The sequence below is a fragment of the Heterocephalus glaber genome, unplaced genomic scaffold (assembly GCF_053883595.1).
Source record: "Heterocephalus glaber isolate CG9 unplaced genomic scaffold, H.glaber_assembly_v1.0 deba00001673, whole genome shotgun sequence".
In the NCBI taxonomy this organism is placed as follows: domain Eukaryota; kingdom Metazoa; phylum Chordata; class Mammalia; order Rodentia; family Bathyergidae; genus Heterocephalus; species Heterocephalus glaber.
In genome coordinates this window covers 16,059,045-16,078,340 of record NW_028258410.1, presented here as the reverse complement: position 1 = coordinate 16,078,340, position 19,296 = coordinate 16,059,045, and the positions used below count along the sequence as shown (strand labels likewise).

Here is a 19,296-nt window from a genome sequence, read left to right as displayed (position 1 = left end):
CACTCATTCATGCATCCACTCTTTCAGCTCCACACTGGCTGATACAGAGGTGAACAAAGTAGACACAGCTGTTGCCCTAAGGAATGTTGCCTCCCAAGGGTGTGGCATGGATAACAAACCAACAGTGTATGACACAGGAAGGCTGGGAAAGTAAAGTGGGAGTAAAGTAACAGTGGGAGGGGATTAGGTGGTGCTGAGGGGTCTGGTATTCACCAGTGTGGCTGGAGAAGGCCTCCCTGGGAAAGGGGTCATTTGAGCTAAGACCTGGGCAGGTACGTGGAAGCCATGCAGACACGGGGAAAGGGCATCCCAAGTAGAGGAGCAGCAAGTGCAAAGGCCCAGAGGTGACCATATGCCTGGCTTGTTCTAGGGAGAGCAAGGAGACCAGTATGGCTGAAGCAGAGGACTGGGAGGACATGAAGTTAGAGCAAAAGGAGGAAGAGAGAATGTGACAGGCAAATCTAACACCTGTGTGCAGACCCAGTGCAACTCGCTTACTTGGGCCCTTGTAGAGATACTGGGAAGAGTCTGACGCTACCCCAGGTAATGGGTTTCGAACCAGGAAGTGATGTAGGTTTACCCCCATTTTGAAGGACCGTGTGTTGAGGATGAATAGTAAGTAGGTAGGTGAGAGTAGGCTCCTAGGGGCCAGTTAGGAGGCTGTTGCTGTAACCAGAAGAGACAAGGACACCATGGGGTTCACAAAGGGCCATTTCCACGCATGCAGCACGGTATCATCTGGACACTTCTGGGAAGCAGACTCGGTCTCCATTCAAATCGGCTGCGGCCTTGGACCAGGATGCGGACACTGAGAGGTGAAAGGGGCTTGGTCTCTGGCTGCATTTTACATAGAGACCAGGAGGGCCGGGGATTTAGCTCGGTGGTTCCACCGCCTGTCTCACAAGCACAAGGACCCGAGTTCAATACCTGGCACCAAAAATAAATAAATAAAAAGACCAGGATAACAGGCAAAGTGAGGCAGGTCTCTTAAGATGAATCAAGGCCCCCAGTCCCCCACTGTCGTCATCCAGCCCTCTCTGGATGCTGTAGGCATTTGGTTTTGTCCCCTGCCCCAGACCCATGGACAAAGGAGGTAGAAATCTCACTCATGAGAATCTCCAAATTTTCTTCTGTTAGAAGAGTTGCCTCTCATCATTTCTTTTTGTTACCAGGGCCTGGGTACTGTGGGGTCCTTCTAGAACCAGGTTCTTACTGTCCTGAACAAAAACTTGGTCAAAACATGTGCCAAAAGTACAGTAGTGAGGTTTTACATTTATCAAAGGTAGAAAGGAAATATCCTCTGCAGCCTGAGAGTGTGTCTCTGGAAGACCACACATGGCCACGAGGTTAACGGCTGATGTCGTTGGTGTCCCCAGCTCTTCAGGCCAATGTCAGATCTAGGCCATCCTGTCAAAAACATGCGTGATCTCAGCAGTAGAACTGAAGAGAGCATTCTCTGATTGGTCCCGGGTGTGGGGCCTGGGCACATGTGTCCCGAATTTCTGTGATTCACGGGTCATAGCCACTTGGCCAGCCAGCTGGCTATGCCCTAATCTCCTGCCTCACTTTTCCTGGTGAAGCCATCTCACCCCCTCTCTGAGGGGAAGAAGAGGCCTATCCTGATGTTGCAGAGAAGGGTGGAGCCAGTGGGTGCCCTGGCTCCCTCCTTCCAGTTGGGCTGCCCTTCCCCAGGGGGAGCATTCAGGGAAGCTGCTGTTACTCCTTGTAAGCATAAGGGGGAAAATCACTTTGAATCCTCATTTGCCAGGTGACAAAAGTTTTAGCTGCAAACTGCAGTTCCAAAGTGGCTCTTATTAAACACTACTATCACACTAAGCCCAGACTGTGACCTACCTGTTCTGCTGCCTGAAAGAATCCACAATTAACATAGGGAGTCTAATCAGGATATTAATAGGCTTGGTTTTTAATTCCTATAATATTTTCATCAGTTTAAAAAAAAACTTATTTCAGCCTACATTAAGCTGGGAAAGTGGATTCCATGGGATAAGTGACAGGATTTGGAAAAGCTTCTATTTTCTCTTCAGGTAAAATGCGAGCATATGAAGACTCTGTTTGTTTTAAAAGAAATGTTCATTGTCACACAGTGGCTGAGCTGCAAGAGGGCATAGGGAGGAGAAAGCACATTGCTGGTGAAGGTGATCTTGCCCACTGCAATACTTTTCTGGAGCTACTTGTTTCAGAGCTTCAAGCCCAGGGAGATAACTATGCACACATGCGTCAGACGCTCCAACGTGTCATAACTTAACTCAAGTCAATACTTGGTTTGTAGTTGCTGTATTTTACTAAATCTAAGATGCCCCTGGTTAGAAGATGTGCCGATTTTTAGGGTTCTCTATGGAAAACAAAACAATAAAGCTACCATTTTTGTGAGATGTCATTGATTGGCCTATGTATTCTTACTTCAGAGACATTAAAATACCCAGAGGGTAAGACTTTCCAAGCTGGTGGGTAAACACAGTGGGACCAATACAGACCTGTGTTTTCCCCAATTCTTGCTGCTCCACTTGTAGCATCAATGTCTGGTCCTCATGTTTGTCATCTATGCAGCATGATGGTGGATACATCTTCTTGCCTCTTGTCCAAAGAAAGAAGAAGGTTGTCTTAGTTACTTTTTTCTCATTGCTGAGCACCCAAAATTAAAGGAGGGAAAGTTTATTTAAGCTCACAGTTTGTAGCTGTTTCAGTCCATAATCAGCTGGCTGCAAGACAGGGGAGCATAGCAGAGGAGCATTGAAGAGGAGAAACAGTTCATGGCAGGCAGAAGGCAGCAAAGCAGCAAGTGACAGCAGCAGCCCCCTCATATTCTGTCCCTCATAGTCTATCCAGGCCACACACCCTTAGGGCAGGTAGCACACACACCCAGGATAGGCCTTCCCATTATCCACACCCAGATCTATGCCAAACCAATCAGTGGACTAATTTAGTAAATACATACTTAATCCCAGCATCACACATTCTAGATCCAGCCACCTCTGAAGAGCCCCACCTATGACCACATGAGGCTTTGGGGAGACATCTAGACACAAACCATAACAAAGGTAACCAGTCAGGATTCTGCCAGAAAAGAAATAATCTATTGGATTTATATCTATCTGAAGAGAGAACTTATTGCACAAGAATGAGGTGTGACTAGGTTTACCTGAAATCTGTAGAGCAGGCCAGCACACTAGAAGCTCACAGATAGGAGCTGGTTGCATTCCATAGGTGGAATTTCTCCTGCTGCTATAAGCCTCAGTTTTTCTCTTAGTCTTCAACTGATGAGACAAGTCCTGCTTACATTACAGAGGATAGTGTCTTTTTCTTAAAGCCAAATGATTGTGGACTTGAATCAAATCTATAAAACACCTTCGCAGCAATACCTAGAATACTGCTAGTTGCTAACTGAGTGCTGTAACCCAGCCAATGTGACACAAACCTAGCTGTCAGAAAGAGAGGTACAATGAAAGAATAACTTCTAGCAAGGTTGTGTCCTTTTCATCGGGGAAGGAGCCATTCATTCCTTGTATTTTGTTGAACACCACAGTGTCAGTGACCACCACTAATTGTGAGGGGGCAGGGGATAAAGTATTTCATTTTTCAGCCTCCATGGAAGGGGTATATATGGAAATCAGTGTGATCAGATGCTGATGAGCCAAACCATAGGATTTTCCATGACCATTTTATTGGGCATTTAATGAGTACAAGAAGCTGAACATCCACATGTTGCTCAGTTTCGATTCTTGTTAATCATTACTGAAGATAATTAAATAACATTGACTCCCAATGTGAAAACTCATTCCCCTTCCATGCACAGCAGCCAAAGCAGCTTTTCAACCTAGAGTGGCACTATAAAATGTGTTTTATAAGTATTTAAGCTAAAAATGTAAACCTGTTTAAAGAAAAGTGTTAAGTAAGTGATAGTATTGATGGTACACTGAAGCACACCTTGGGAAGGTAGCACATGAGTCACTAGATCACAATATGGTCCCTCAGTGGACCACCAGCTAACTCACAAGCTCAATGCCACATTGTGCTCCACTCGTGTGGCTTGTAGTCCATTGCCATTACTATAAGGAAATACCTGAGACTGAGTACCCTATAAAGACAAGGGGTTTATCCCACTCGTACTGTTGGAAGTGGAAAATCCAAACAGCATGGCACCAGCTCTGGCAAGGGCCCCTCAAGCCACATCATATCATGGCAGATGGTGTCATGATGGGTGCATTGCAAGGGGAGAGACAGCAAGGTGAGACAGAAAGCCAGAGATTGGGGAGGGGCAATCAGAACAACCAACTCACCCTAAAACCAGTATCAGCCCTAAGGGCCCCTGGTGACATGCAGACAGCCTGGTAGGCTCCACCCGTTAGAGGTTCACCCCTTCTTAACATGGCCACATTGAGAACCAAGCTTCCTTCACACCTTGAAGGAGACACTCGGGTGATAGCAATGTGATCTGGGAGAGTTAAGAACAAACTTGTGTGAACCTCCAGTTCCTCACATATAAGACAGGGGTATTATCTATACCCATAATGTGGTGTGACCATGAAGTCACATGTGCTCTTGCCAGGCTCTTTGTATGGTCACTCACTTGGCATCGTCATCTTCAACCACGGAGTTACCGTTACTGTGGAATTTGTGACCTTCCTGCACAGAGGGAATGTTTTCACGTAAAAGGGAAGAGTGCTATTATAAAACGAGTTATGGGCCTGGAGGAAGACCTAACCCTTCCAGCCTTAACACTCTTGGTCTCTAACAGGAGCTGACCAGAGCAATGCAGATGTTAGCAAGACCCCTTTGCTTTCAGTGAGAATGTTCTCCTGTGGACACCCACTGCTCCTCTCGCTGCAAGGAAAATCTCTGTAATTAGTATCTCTTGTTCCTAAGGAAAGGCCTCGGACACATTGGTTAAATAACTCATCCTAGGACAAACAAGTAGTAACTGGCTATGCTAGACTGGAAATCACGAGAGGTGACTTTGCCCATTAGGAGACAGTGGACAATGCCAGAAGATACATCAGCTCCTTGTGACTGGAGTGGTCATGGCTTTGCTGAGTCCAGGGGCACTGCAGATGAGAAACTGCAGATTCTCTGCAGGTCCTGCCACACAGGGTCTACTGTGGGTCCCCTGAGGCTGGGGCTGTCACAGACCGTGGGCCAGAGCCAGGCAGCACCTCGGTGATCAGAAGCACTGACAAAGACTTTGTAGCAGAGTACAAATGCGTTGGCCAAGGCATTGGCTCAGGAATGGCTTCCATGTTCTCTTTAAACCACTGGGAGATAAGAACAGAGGACAAGGCCAGGGATTTAGCTCAGTGGTTTCACCACCTGCTGTGCAAGCACAAGGACCTGAGCTCCATCCCCGGTACCAAAAAAAAAGAACAGAGGACAAGACCAGACCAAAGTAGCCAAGCGATAGCTGTAAGAGTTACAAGTCTCAGTCCACAAAGCCAGGAGCTCAGTTTCCATCTGAAGTTCCTATTCTGAGTGGCAGCCACTTAATTTTGGTCAATTGAGGACTCTTCCCCTTTCAAAGGATTCCAGCTATACCAGAGGTGCCTTGTCCAGAACAAGGGGGGCCAGAGCAGTCCTAGGAGGTGGCATTGCTGAGGTGGCTGTGGTGGGGTGTTGTGCACAGCCTCAAGCTCTCATGGCATCTTCTGGTCCTCCTAGCTGTTCCTGAGCTCCCTGAACTTTGTGAGGCCACGGGTGCAGCCTCAGACCTGTGACACAGCAGTACCCTTCTCTCCTGGGGACCCAAAGGGACTCTGAGTGGTAGCCACAGCCAGCTGCAGGATCGGCAGGGCCCAGTGCAAAATGAAAACGCAGGCACTGATGTTCAGAACCTACTAGGCATTTCAGGGTGGCAGCAGCAGGGCGTAAGCCAAGCACAGAGCGCTCTGAGACTGCACAGGTGCGGTGCCAGTGAAACCGGCCCTACAGAGACCTTTGGTCCATTTGCCCCCTCACCCGCCAAGCCATTCTGCTGTCCTTCTTCCCCGGTTGCAATGGAGCCAGGGGACCATGGGGACTTGTGGCTTTCCTGAGCGCTGCTCAGAAGGGGTCCAGGTTATTACTTCTTATAAATCCATGCAGAACTATTAGCTCTGCTATCATTTCCCTCTTTTCTGGGGACCCCAGACAGCACTGACTCCCTAGCTTTCATCTGCCCCCATCTGATGCGTGCTCAGTTAGTTAGGTCCACCCTCTAATTGTGTCTCCTTCTTTCGCTGTGTTGTCTCAGGAATCATGCTTTGGCGAATCGTCTGGTAAACTTGAATTCCTTTCCTTTTATTCTTAGTGTGATCATCTCTCCTCAGAGCAGCTAATCTAGGAATACTAGGAAATACAAGGTGATTTTCCAAAAGTGTTGTCCAACCATGGCAACAGACCATTCATCACCATCCTCCCAAAGTATTCTGAACAGGTTACTTCCAAGGACAAGGAAGCTCACTGAGGATCACATGGGAGAGGCCATGTGGTTGGGCTCTAGGAAGGCCCTGTGCAACCTTCAAGGCCTAGAGCCTGTCTGGTCCAGGAAGCCCTCCCCAACTTCACCCAACCGGAGGTAGTTTCTCCTTCTGAGGCTCCCATGGCATGACCGTTGGCCTCTCAGCCTTCCTCTCTCCCTTCTTGTACTATAGATACATGGGGGGCAGCAGTGGGGAATGAGAAAGTCAGCCCCTCTCGGAGCTTGGGCGATGGACAGAGCCTGGGGAGGTCCCAAATCTGTGTAGACCTGGACAAGCTGTCTGAGCTCGCTGAATCTCAGCTTGATCTGAAAAACATAAATGAGTCTAATGATTCCTTCTCTGCTATCTTGTTGACTACTGTGCTTGTTATTGTTGTTTTGCTTTTGCTTATTATTGTCATACCAGTTTGGGGTCTTCCACTGGACTGCATGTTCCTTCAAGCCAAAGCATTATTTATCTGTGTGTCCCACCAGCCCCAGCATGGAGGACAGCCCTTGAACTTAGTAGATGCTCAGTGATACACGATGGCCCAGGGGGTGAATTCCCTCCCTCGGTTTGCTTTCCCTGCAGAGGGAGATACCAAGTCAGAGTGTCACACAGGTCTCCACCTCTGTGTCTAGTCACCAACCTTCCAGAGCATTTGCTGAACTGGTCAACAGGGAACAATGTAACAGCTAACATTAATTGGGCTCCTGAGTTACACTGGGCTCTATGCAAAGGGAAGGTGAGCAAACTTCCAGTTTGCCTGAGACAGGGATTTTCTGCACCACGGGACTTTCAATCCTAATTAGGAGCATCCCAGACAAATAGGAACAAGTTGATCTCCCTAGCCTAAGGCTTTTCATGTATTGGTGCATTTATTTTAAGTACATCTTATTTTTTAGAAGTTCTGGATTTGCAGAAAAATTAAGAAGTTATGACAAAGATTCCATGTGCCCTTCACCCAGTTTTTCTTTTTCTTAATGTCTTTTATTAGCATGGCACATTTGTCCCAGCTAATGAACCAGCATTGATACATTCCTATTAACTACAATCCATACTTCTGTCAAATTTCCTCACTGCTCTAATTTGGACATGGAGTATCCCCTAGTGTCCATGGGTTAAAAACTTGGTCTCCAGCTTGGCATTATGGGAGATGGTGGAATCTTTAAGAGGTGGGGTCTAGTGGGAGGTCTTCAGGTTATTGGGGGTATGGCCTCAAAGGAACTGTGGGACTCTGATCCCTCCTTTTCCTCTCTTTTGCTTCCTGGTCATGAGGTCAGCAGCTTTCTTCTGCCGTTCACTCTTGCCATGTGATGCAGACTCATCATAGGCCTAATAACAAGATGGCCAACCAGTCATGGACCAACTAGATCCTCCAAAAACAAACTGCCTTTTATAAGTTGATCCTCTCAGAGATTTTGTTAGTGTAAAAAGGGAGGGGGCTAATTAACACACTTCATTTTTCCATAGTGTCCTTTTCCTGGCTCGGACCCTGCCCAAGATAACATGCTTAGCCATCGTGTCTCCTTGGGCACCTCTCAGCTGCAATACCTTCTCAGACTTTCCTCGAATTTGATTACCCCAGCAGTTTTGAGCAGTGCTGCTCAGGCCTATTTCGGTACCTCTTTTAATCTTCACATAAACCTCGAGGGATGGACGTTGTTGTTCTGTTTTGCTGGTGAGCTGCTGAAGCTCAGATCCAAGATAACCACTAAACGGGTGAATGGGAATCTTGAGTTTCCCTTGGAGACCAATGATTCCTCCATGCCATCAAGGACAATGATGATATTTATATGACTCACTATTTTCCAAGTACCCTGCTAAGAAGCCCAAACATATTATATCATTTCCTCCTCACAGCCACCTTGCAGTAGAAGCACTAACATTATACCCATATGACGGACAAGAAAACCAAGGCCTAGGGAATAAAACCCCTAGCCCAAGTCACACAACTGACATACGGTAGAGCAGACCCAAAACCAGGCTGGTGCCATACTGGGAAATACTTCCTCTCTTTTGAAGACTGCACAGTTTTAAAAATATCTTCTTGCCCTCCCTTTTGGGAAATCAGTACCTGGGTGTCTCAGCCTTGACTGCTCACACTCATCGCCAAGCACCTGTGAGAATGCAGATTCAGTAGATCTGGGATGAGGCCTGAAAACCTAACGAGACACCCAATGAACCCACACTTAGAGCAGCGAGGCTGGAAACCACCTCTGACTTCACAGCTTTCCTCTTTCTGGTACAAATAGAATTCATGCCCTGTGGTCATACATGGAAGTGGCCAGGATGGCTTGGTCCCTTCTCTGGCCTCCGGAGCCACGGTTGCCAGTAGGCAGAGAGAAATCTCAGTGCTGAGAAATCCCCAATTTCATTCATTCTGGGCGACCAGTTGGCAAGTCCAACCTCTCCAGCAGGGTTTGTAAGAAATGTAATTAGCCCAGGTGAGGCTCATTAGAGCCAGCCTGGAACTGTGCCAGCACTACCAGGAGCTCTGTGCCAGCCCCTTGATTTTAATATCAATGGCAGCGCTGACAGGGAAGCTGGAAGGCAGAGCAGGCTGGGAGGAAGCTTTGTACCCGGAGCCCACTCCCTCCTCCCCTTCCACAGCCCTCACCGCGAGGTGAGGTGAGGTAGTTGGCTTCATCAAATCAGACCCAGCTCAGTAATTTCCATTGTCCTCCTCTTTCTAACAGCCTGGGCCCCAGGTGATCCTAAAAATTAAATGAAGCTCAGAAAATGAGACACCTAGGAGAGTCAGGCATTAATAGCCCATCCCAGCTCCAGCAGAAGTCTTCACAGCGCGTCCCTTGTCAGTCTCCTTTGGGCCTTCGGCACATAGCAGAGTTTCACTCCAGAATCTCCCAGCTCTGGAGGATTTCTGCCAGAGGCTCCCAGACCCCTGCGTGTTCCCCTGTTCGCATGCAACATTTAAATCGGGCAGCAGTGGCCAACGCTGTCTTTTCTCCCCGGCAAATTGAGATATTTCCACAGATGCAGTACCTTCAGGCTAGCTCTCCCACACCTCTAGATAATGCAGATGCCACCAGTCAACAGCTCCTACCATCGTCTTCCTGGTGCATCACGACCGCCACGGAGAGGAGCTTGCTTCGTGTTAGGAATGGAGGACTCATTCTCATGAGCAAGGAAAGGAGACAAGTTTAGGTGAAACAGCTTATCTACGGCCATCCTGCCAGTTGATGGCCAGCCCGATGGCTCGGTTCCTACGGCTGAGTCTGAGGCTCTTCTGTACTCCTCACACCATCAGAGAATTCGGACAGGAAGTGATGGCCTTACACTCAGATCAAAAACCAAGAGCTGCCATTGATTTTTAGCTGAGAGTGGAAGAATCCAAAAAGAGAAAAGGAAGGGGTCAGGGGAGAGAGAGTGAGAGAGAGAGCGAGAGAGAGAGAGAGAGAGAGAGAGAGAGAGAGAGAGAGAAACAGACCAGGTGAATTCATGAAATAAGCCCCCAATGGTATGAGTGAGGGAAATGGCAGCAGTGATGCTGTGTTTACCTTAAGCACTGAAGAAAATGAATTCCAACTGGCTATGTTAAAAAGAGATGTACACTGGGGCCGGGGATTTAGCTCAGTGGTTCCGCCGCCTGCCTCACAAGCACAAGGTCCCGAGTTCAATCCCCCATACCAAAAAAAGAAAGAGAGAAGTACATTGATGGTATGTGTTAGTCTGAAAAGAAAGTGGCCTTATTAAAAAAGCTTAGAAATAAAGCGCGTATACCTTTGCTTTCTCTCTTGCCCCTAAAAAACAACCTATGGCATGGTAAAAGTCCTGAGACTTGATCATTGTTTTAAAATATATTTGTTGAACACCTTCTATGTATCAAGAAATAAATGTTTTTAAAACATGTATATATATAAAGCATGCATCCTGAAGCTACCATGAACCATGACTAAGAGGAAAGACTGAGTGTGCATGCGTTGGTTATTTGGGTGCAGGCAACAGAAGCCAACACTAGGCTGTTCCACCAAAGGCAGCATCCCAGGAGGGCAAAAAGAGCATCTCACTGCAGATGCGGAGGAGATGGACACACCCAGGAGATGCCAGGTTTCAATAGAGACTCACGGAAAAAGCCGAGGAATCTTGCAGGAAGGATGGATACGTGCTTGTGGGTGTTGAGGAGCAAGGATCTGTCAGAGAGAAAGAAAACAAGACACGGAGAACCCTTCCACCAGGGGTTGTGGGAAACACCTAGAGTTGGCGGTGACCGGCTGGACACCTGGGAAGTAGCTCATGGTGCTAGTGGGGGGTCCCGGGGGAAGAGGACAGAGCACAGCCCACACAGAGGACCTGCCCCATCCCTCCTTCCAGGGCAGAAAGCCACGGGAAGACAGCATGGTAGGACATCTCAGAGGAAAAGAGGCAGCACAAATTAAAATTTCTTCTACCACGAGTGTCTAAGAAGTATCTCAGGAAGCTGCCTGGTGAGGAACTACTTCACTCTAGGAAAGATCCTCTCGGTTACCATGACTCAGATCTGCAAAATAATTCACCAAATGAGTTTGCCAAGTGTGCGTGTGTAAGCCTGATCCCCTGCCCGCCCCCGTTACGCTGATTACATCTTCCATCCCCAAGAGTGAGGCCGAGACCCTCCTCCCTGCCGCTCCTCCCCTCCCTCTGTAATCCTCACCCCTCATTTCTCTCCTCTCCCGGCTCCTCAGCACCCTACCACCCCTTAGGCGGGGGCATGATCCCCGCCACTGCCAGGGAGTTCATTAAAAGCCACCCCCCGTCCCCATTGCCCACCGGGCTCTCTCAGGAAGAGCACGCCAGTCACTCAGGAGGGGCGGCCCACGCGGAGGACAGGGACCCCCTCGCGGAAATGAGAGGAGCCAGCAAATAGTTAATGGTTTAATCCTTCACAGAAAAAGTCAAGGCAGACTTGTGATTCTTGATGTTAATGAAGGTGTCACACATTGTCTAGAGAAAGTTGTGCCTGGCAATGTTCCCTTTTTCGGATGCCTACCCCAGTGACATTTCATCTCACATCCACCTTAATGAAATGCATAATTAACATATTCTAATTGTGCTGAGCGCTGCGATGATTTTGACAGAACTCACTTTCCATGTCTAATTTGATGCTAATTTAATCTGTTCCTCTCCCGCTGACATGACCTTTCTTGATTGAGTTTCACTGAGGAAATTTTTTGATGGATTGATTTATCAGCATTGCAGAGACAACAAAGGCTCCGGGTGCAAGACAGAAAATAGGAAGGGAACGGCCCTCGAAGCCAGCGTGCTCTGAACTTGCTGGCTGGAATGTCCTCCTTCCAGAGACGGCCTGTCTGATCTACTGATGGAATTTGAGAAATGTGACATCTGAGTGTGGGTTTGATCTCACCGATAAAGACAGTAAATATCTTATTGTGGCTGGGAAGCTCAGGATGGAAAACTTCTCTGGGGCCATTTGAAGGATTTCTAGGATGCTGCTGCTGACAGAAGGCCCAAGTCTGTGAGGCTCCTTCCCCAAGGACTGCCTCCTTCTGCCCTCAGTGGCATGTTTGCTCAGCTGGCTTCCACCAGTAAACAGTAGAGGGAGCAGGGAAGTGTCGGTCTGCAATTGTGAAGAAAGCGTACTTCGCTACAGGTCACTGCGTGTAGACCTCCGGCTTTCAGGTGTTTTGTAGACAGCTAGATGCAAACCTTGCTCTTGAGGAGCGATTGCGGAGTTCCTCTCGATGCCTATCGTCCATGTGTAGTCTCAAGGCTATTTTTACAAACAGTTCTCGGTCCAGTCCCGGGTCTGTGTGGAAGCGTGTGCTCAGGACACACGACAGCCGTGGAGTTCCCCAGTCCCTCGGGTCACATGGCTAAGGCAGCCTTAGCGTTTCCCACAGGGCTCGACCCAGAATCACAGCTAGGTAGGAGTCTGGGAGAACAGTCCCCCACCTACATCGTTAGACTGGCTTATTCTCTGCAGATGCTGAAGCTGGGATTCTAAGGAGCCAGACCAGGGTGTCTCAGCCTTAGCACTGTTTGCTTTGGGGCGGAGTCGTGTTTGTTGGGGTGTGGAGAGAGAGCCCTGTGCACCGTCACGTGCTGAGCAGTACCCCCAGCCTCTACCAGTAGCAGCTCCCTTCCCGAGGCGCATCCACTAAATGTCTCCAGACTTTGACTCCTATCCCTCCCTCACTGCCCCCGGCCCTGCCTGACCACCTGTCTAGCAGCGAACCCTTCTCCCCTCCTGCCCCCCACTCAATTTCTCTTCTCTCTGTAGCACATATGAGTGCACTGCAGAAAATACTGATTTATTCACTAACCTGTAAGTTCGTAAGGCTGGGAACTTGTCAGTCCCTTCTCTTTAACTGTGGTAAAATACACATAAAATTCACCATTTGGACCACTGTAAGGCACACAACTCGGGGGCTGTCGGTCCATCCGCACTATACCCTCTCACCTCTCCCTCATCCCAGGACATCCTCTGTCACCCCGAGAGGAAACCCTGTGCCCCTTAAGCACCTCTCCCCACTTGCTCCCCCTCTGCTGGTAACCACGAATCTGCTTCCTGTGCCGATTTGCCTATTCCAGACATGTCATATCAATGGAGCCCTATAACTCACCTTTTGGTCCAGTGGCTCCTCAGTAAGTTAAATCTGGACTTTCTACCAGACCCAACAGTTCTACTCTTAGGTATATATCCCCAAAAGAATTGGAAGAAAAGGCATTCTAAAAAACAAAAACTTGTACATGGATTTTCTTAGAAGTACTATTTGTAATAGCCTGAAGCTACCCACCTGCTCATGAATGGATACACAAAATGTGGGGCACCCAGGCAGCGCTGTGTGTGCAGCAGCGGGAGGAAGTAGGCCTGCCTCAGCCAGCACACCCCACGGGCTGACAGTGCTGGGCCCACGGGAGATGCCCAGGGAATACAGGCTGACTGAATGAAGGCATAAAAAAAAATGAGCAAGGGCTCATCAGACACTGTGGATAAAAAGAAATACCAAAGGCCACTGACAGTAACTGCCTTTCAATTGAGGGGAAAAAATAGAAGAAAAATAGACTGAAACCAAAGAAACAAAAACTGAGAATGAGCCACATCTGGGAGACGAGGTGGATCTGGCCACCTGTTTGTAGAAAACAGTGGAGTCACAGAGAGGAACCAGTTTTGAAAGACTGAGGAATCCTGCGAACCACTTGTTTTTTGTTTCGTGTCATTTCGTTGCCATGCAAACATCTCTCTCATCTTCCCAAGCATTTCTTTGAGAAGAGGACGTACTCAGGACGTCCACTGCAAATAGATGTTTTCCTTCAGAGCAGTCCCCCAGGAGGGTGAGGCATTTATTCCAACATGGCTACTGTGACTGCAAAGATTTTTGCGAAATTTCTTCAGGAGCTGCCATAGAAGCCCCACAAGCATAGCGAGCTAACGAGATTATAATCATCATAATTACACTTCATCATAGATCAAAAGGAGTTTAACTCAGCAAAATGACCTGGCCTCGCTCACGGTTCTTTATTCTGAGTGGCTTCTGGCTTTGCTCAAAGGCCGAGTCTCTCCGCCCAGCCGGGCTGGATGGTGTGTCAGGTGCACCCCCTCGGCCAGCCTCCTGTGGGTCGAGTCCTCGCTGTGCCACAGACTGAGAAACGGTTCCTCAGTTTCCGCATCTGTAAAACTGTGTGAGACTCATCCTACCTCAGAGAGTTCTCCAGGTGATTAAATTAGTTAATAAAACATATGCCAAACGATAAAAACGAGGGCAGGACCACACTAGTCATTTAGGCCTGAGTTCTCGTAAGAAATATGCCCTGAGCCTTTTCAATAATTGTGGCTTCCCCAGGTGATGTCTGAAAGGGGCCTCACCTGCTATTTTCAGAAAGAATTACCATAGAGAAGTCAGATGGAGAATTTCAGGGCACGGCTTCAATGATATATTCATCTATGTTGTTATTATAACAAATTACCACAAACATAACGGCCTAAAATGACTCCAACTTATTATCCTTCAGTCCTGGCAGTCAGAATCTAATTCTATCTCACAAACTTAAAAATCAAGGTGGGGGCAGGGCTGGTCCATCTGGAGGCTCCGGGGACACTTTTCTTGCTTGATCAGCATGCCTTGGCCCATGGCCTCTTCCTGGAATTATCCCAGCCCCTTCTGTCACCCATCCTCTGACTAATGCCGCTGAACTTCCTCCTTCTTACAAGAGCCCTTGGAAGACACTGGGTCCACTGGGACAAACCAGGATTATCTTCCCATCTCCAGACCCTTGATCCAATCTTTGAGTCCTTCTTACTGTGTGACATATTTCACAGGATCATTAGGTCAAGAACATCTCGGGCACCATTTTCAGCCCTATCACGAATGACTTTGTTTCAGAGGGAAAGCAGTTCTCCATGGAAGATAGAAATTCCTTTACACCTCTGCGTGCAATTCTGTTTTACCACTTTAAAGGGGGGGAAAAAATGTAATGAAGAGCACAGCTAGAATGGAAGGCTGCACAGAATCTCCAGATGGTCTAGCTTTAGTCTTCTGCAGTACTCTGGCTCAGTGGCGGTGTAAGAATTTTATTATGTTTGGCCAGCCACTCCAAGCTGACCCCAAACACAAATGATGTTGGAGAATATCCACTTGGCCATGAGTGTGATCGTGATATGGCATCGTCCTTGACACACATGCGTGGCACATTTTCCCAGCACACTTGGCCAAGACCCTCCTTGCCCAACAGCCAAGTCAGGAATTTCATTGTTGTTCTGTTCTCTAATGTTCTTACAGTGCCTGGCACCTTACCGACAATAAATAAGTACTTTTTATCAATTAACAGGGGTTTGAGATAGAGAACCTTTAAAATGTTAGAAAGCGGTAATTTTTTTCACAAAGATAAAATACATTTTGTCTATTTTGCCAGTGTTCAACTTGAAAAATCCTGCTTTTCTCCAAATATTATCACAACCTGAGGCCACTATGAAATGCCAGGGTTTTCCCATAAGACAGCATGAGAGGAACTGGGAAATAATGGTGCTTAAAGTATTCCTTGCTCACCAAATCTTTTCCATTAGAATAGTACACTTCAATAAAATCCTGGGCAGTTTTGATAAGCCAGCATGCAGGAACAAAGCTGTTAAGAAATGACTTACTTAGAGGTTCCAGCCATAATTTTTGGCCCGCGAATACTGTTCAGTGTTTTTTTTCCTTTGTCAGTCTAAAATGAAAATGTAACATTTCAATTGCAATCCATTAGAAAGAAGCCAAGAAGGGGCTATTTGCATTTGATCCACAAATTGGACAAGAATAATTTTGTCAACTTCTGATTTGCCAATACTGTTTTTTTTAAATAAAAATAAGGTAAATACTCATTAATTCACTGTTTTCTCTTGTTGAGTGAAAAGATTTTTTTTCTGTCAACAGTGTTTTTATCCAGAATCAGTTGTAGAATATTTAAAATGAGGAGGTGGGAAGTGACATTTCCTTTGAACTCCAAACAATTTGCAAGTTTCAAAAAAGTTTGACATAATAACACAGGATTACAACCCAAAGAATCTATGATAGAGAAAAAAGTGAAGGAAACAAAGGTATTTTTGCAAATAGGATTTTAATGACACTTACCCCCTCTATGTTAGCTTATTTTTTACAAGTATTTCTTGATTCTCTGCCATTAGAAGTATTATGCCAGGTCACAAGAAAATTAACTCAATTATAGATCTAAAATTTCACGGGAAGAGGGTTGACTGAGGCTTGAACCCAGTGGCTCATACATGCTAAGCAAGCACTCTACTACTGAGCTACATCCCTGGTCCTTTTTAGTTTTTATTTTGAGACAGAGTTTCGTAAAGTTGTCCAGACTGGCCTGGAACTTGAGATCCTCCTGCTTCAGCCTTCTAAATAGCTAGGATTACAAGCATGGCTTTGAAGACTTTACACAGTGGCAAAATTCTAAAGATGGATCCCAAGATTTCTGACCCATGTGTATTTAGTCGGACAGTAACCTTGGTACAGCTGTGAAGGGATTTTCAAATATAATTAAAATCTCAAATCAGTTGACTTTAAAATACAGGAGTGAACCAAATCCAATAGGTCAGATCCAACCACTGTCCCTTTAAGTCAGGGCTTTTTCTCCAGCTGGTAGCAAAAGGAGAAATCAGAGAGATGGTATCCCCACTAGCATCAAGAAAGAAAGAGGGCTGGGAGATGTAGCTCAGTGGCACAGCACTGGCCTGCCAAGTGCAAGGTCCTGAGTTCAATTCCCAGTACAAAGAAAACTACAAGTGGAAAAGTTTGATTTCAAATTCTCCACCTACTAGTTTTGTGACCGTTCACATTTCTTAACATCTATGCTTCCATGTCCTAACTTGTACTAGTCACCACTGCTACATTTATTGGGAGAAATTAAGACAGAGAAGATACATAAAATACTTAGTATTAATATGGTGCCTGATACATGCTGTGTGCACAATAAAGGATTTGTTATTATAATTATTATTATTATCGTTATTATTTAAAAGTTGCCCCCTGTATCATATTATCATTCACTGGCTCTTTTGCAATGTGGCTCCTTACTCTAAAGCCACGCAAATCTTCACAAAGCACTGCAGAAAAGCACAGCACAAGAGTTGGGCCCTGTCGAAGGTTTGGTTAGGGCCAGCTCTTCATCCCTATTTTATTCTGGCCCCTCTCCCAAACTCAGATTCTTTTCTTCTCCACGTATCAATTAGCTGGACAATTCTCTGAGTTTCCAAAAGCCCAAACTTTTATCACGACACCTTCCTCAGCAAAACTTGCAACACATGCCTACTGTTACACAACACCAAGGTAGTTTTAAAACTCATTCACGCCAAGCTGATGATAGCCAGCCATGACTTAGCTTCCTGTATGCTTTTTTTCTTTCAGTTTGGTTTGGATTGGGTTTTGTTTTATTTTGTTTTGTTTTTTGAGACAGATCTCGCTATGTACTTCAGGCTGGCCTCGAACTCACAGCAATCCTCCTGTCTCAGCCTCCCACCTGCTGGGATTACAGGCGTGTGCCACCACACCTGGCTTCAGTAGCAGCTTTTGATGTTTAGCTCTAAAAAAGAACATGGAAATTTTAGGCATCAGCCTAAGAGCTGAAGAAAAGTTAAGATAGGGGTGAAAAATTCTTTTGACATTACTGAAAATTGCCCCTCACAGGCAGCAGCCTCCAGCATGTCTGGTAAGTTTAATCTTCTGCCATTGCCACTATATCTGGTTATATAATCTTGCCTGATTTTTCCACTGGTTACCCTAAAAAAGATTAACCAAGTGCCTTTTTTCATATAAATAAACTAATATAACTTAGAAAAACAAGGTTAATACAGTTCCCATTATAAAGATATAGAAAAAAGAAAAATTAAAATAGAAAATAATAAAAATCATCCATAGTCCAGTGGGAAGAATTTCATAATCAACAGGAAATGATGGTTCGGGAATGTTGGTAAAGGAGGAGCTGCAGGTTTGTGAACAGGTTGGAAGCGTGCTAGCAGACTTCCGGTGAAGTTGCTTTGCGTAGTAAACACCTGGGACACCTGGAAGTATGAAGGGGCTGGTGGTAGCAAGAAAGGCAGGACTGAGGTTCTGTCCCCTAACCACCCACGATCACCGCTTGGTTCTGCAAGAACTCACTGTCCGTATTCTGCTTCGTAAATATGTATCATGGGCGTACACATCTGTGTCAGTAGAACTTTTTGTTTGTGAAAAGTGGTTATACCTACATATTGTAAGTCAATTTTTCCTAATCTAAAATTGTGAACATCCTCCCATACCATTAAATATTCTACATTTCTTTTTAAAGGTCGCATAAAAATATTCCATGGGACAGATGCATACTTTATTTTACCACCAACCTAACCTTTATTTTCTAACTTTTATCCTAATTAATAGCACAGAACTAAGTATCCTTATAACCAAAATCTTTGCATGCATCTCAGTTTACATTTCCACAAGCAAAATTGCTGAACTGATGGGCCACATATTTTAAGACTTTTCTGAAATATGTCATATACTACATCTCAGATTTCATCATGGGCAATCAAATCAAGGACGTTAGAAATCAATTTAGACCAACATGGAAGGCTAGGCTAATGGACCAGTACCAACATCCCTGACCAAAAATTTTTGTAGAAAACTAGCAGTGGGGTGCCCAGCTGATCTTGTCTGCCCAGGACTAAAGGACTTCCTGGCATGTGGGTCTTTCCATGTTAAAATCAGGACCATCGCAGGCAAAATGGGACAGCTGGTTGCCCTATCTGAGAAGACCAGAGACCCCTGGTTTCACTGGGGGTGGAGTATTTCAGTGCATCAGTAAACACAGGGAGAAAGTGAAACCTCTTGCCCATCTTTGCAAGACCCATGGTCAAAGCAAGGTGAAAGTGTGACAGCATTGTTAGAACTCAGAGAGTAGATGGCAAATGATCGATTAGGCCAGTAGCCATGTTGAAGAACTTGAAAATGTAAGGACATAGTCAGAATTAGGCAGTAAACTTTAGGACAAAATATGAGCTTCTGGGATTCTCTCAGGTGTTTAATGTTGATTTGAAATTTTTTCTTTTACTGTCCTATCTTTTAGGGGCTTGATACTTGTAGAGATTAATGGAAAAAATGGATAAGTCTTGCTATTTTGGCTTGTACTGTATAGTAACAGTATGAAATTCTACCCCTTCTTAGGAAGGCAGTTTAAGCTCAAAAAGATTAATCTGTGTGTCTCATTGCAAGTGCAGTGCTCAAAGCATCGCAGTAGAGTCTAAATTTGAGTTGTTTGATCCAAAGAGCCACTCATGAAGCACCTTTCCGTGGTATATGTCTAATGACTCAGAGAGGAAAATTCTGGAAAGGTGTCACTAACTTGGGGAAGACAAGGGCAGAATTAA

At 46.0% G+C, this 19,296-nt stretch overlaps 1 protein-coding gene across 4 annotated transcripts in view; it reads left to right on the top strand.

Annotated features, from left to right (window-relative positions):
• Positions 1–19,296, top strand: part of Tshz2 (teashirt zinc finger homeobox 2) — a 433,036-nt gene that overhangs the window by 312,452 nt on the left and 101,288 nt on the right. The window lies entirely within an intron of this gene.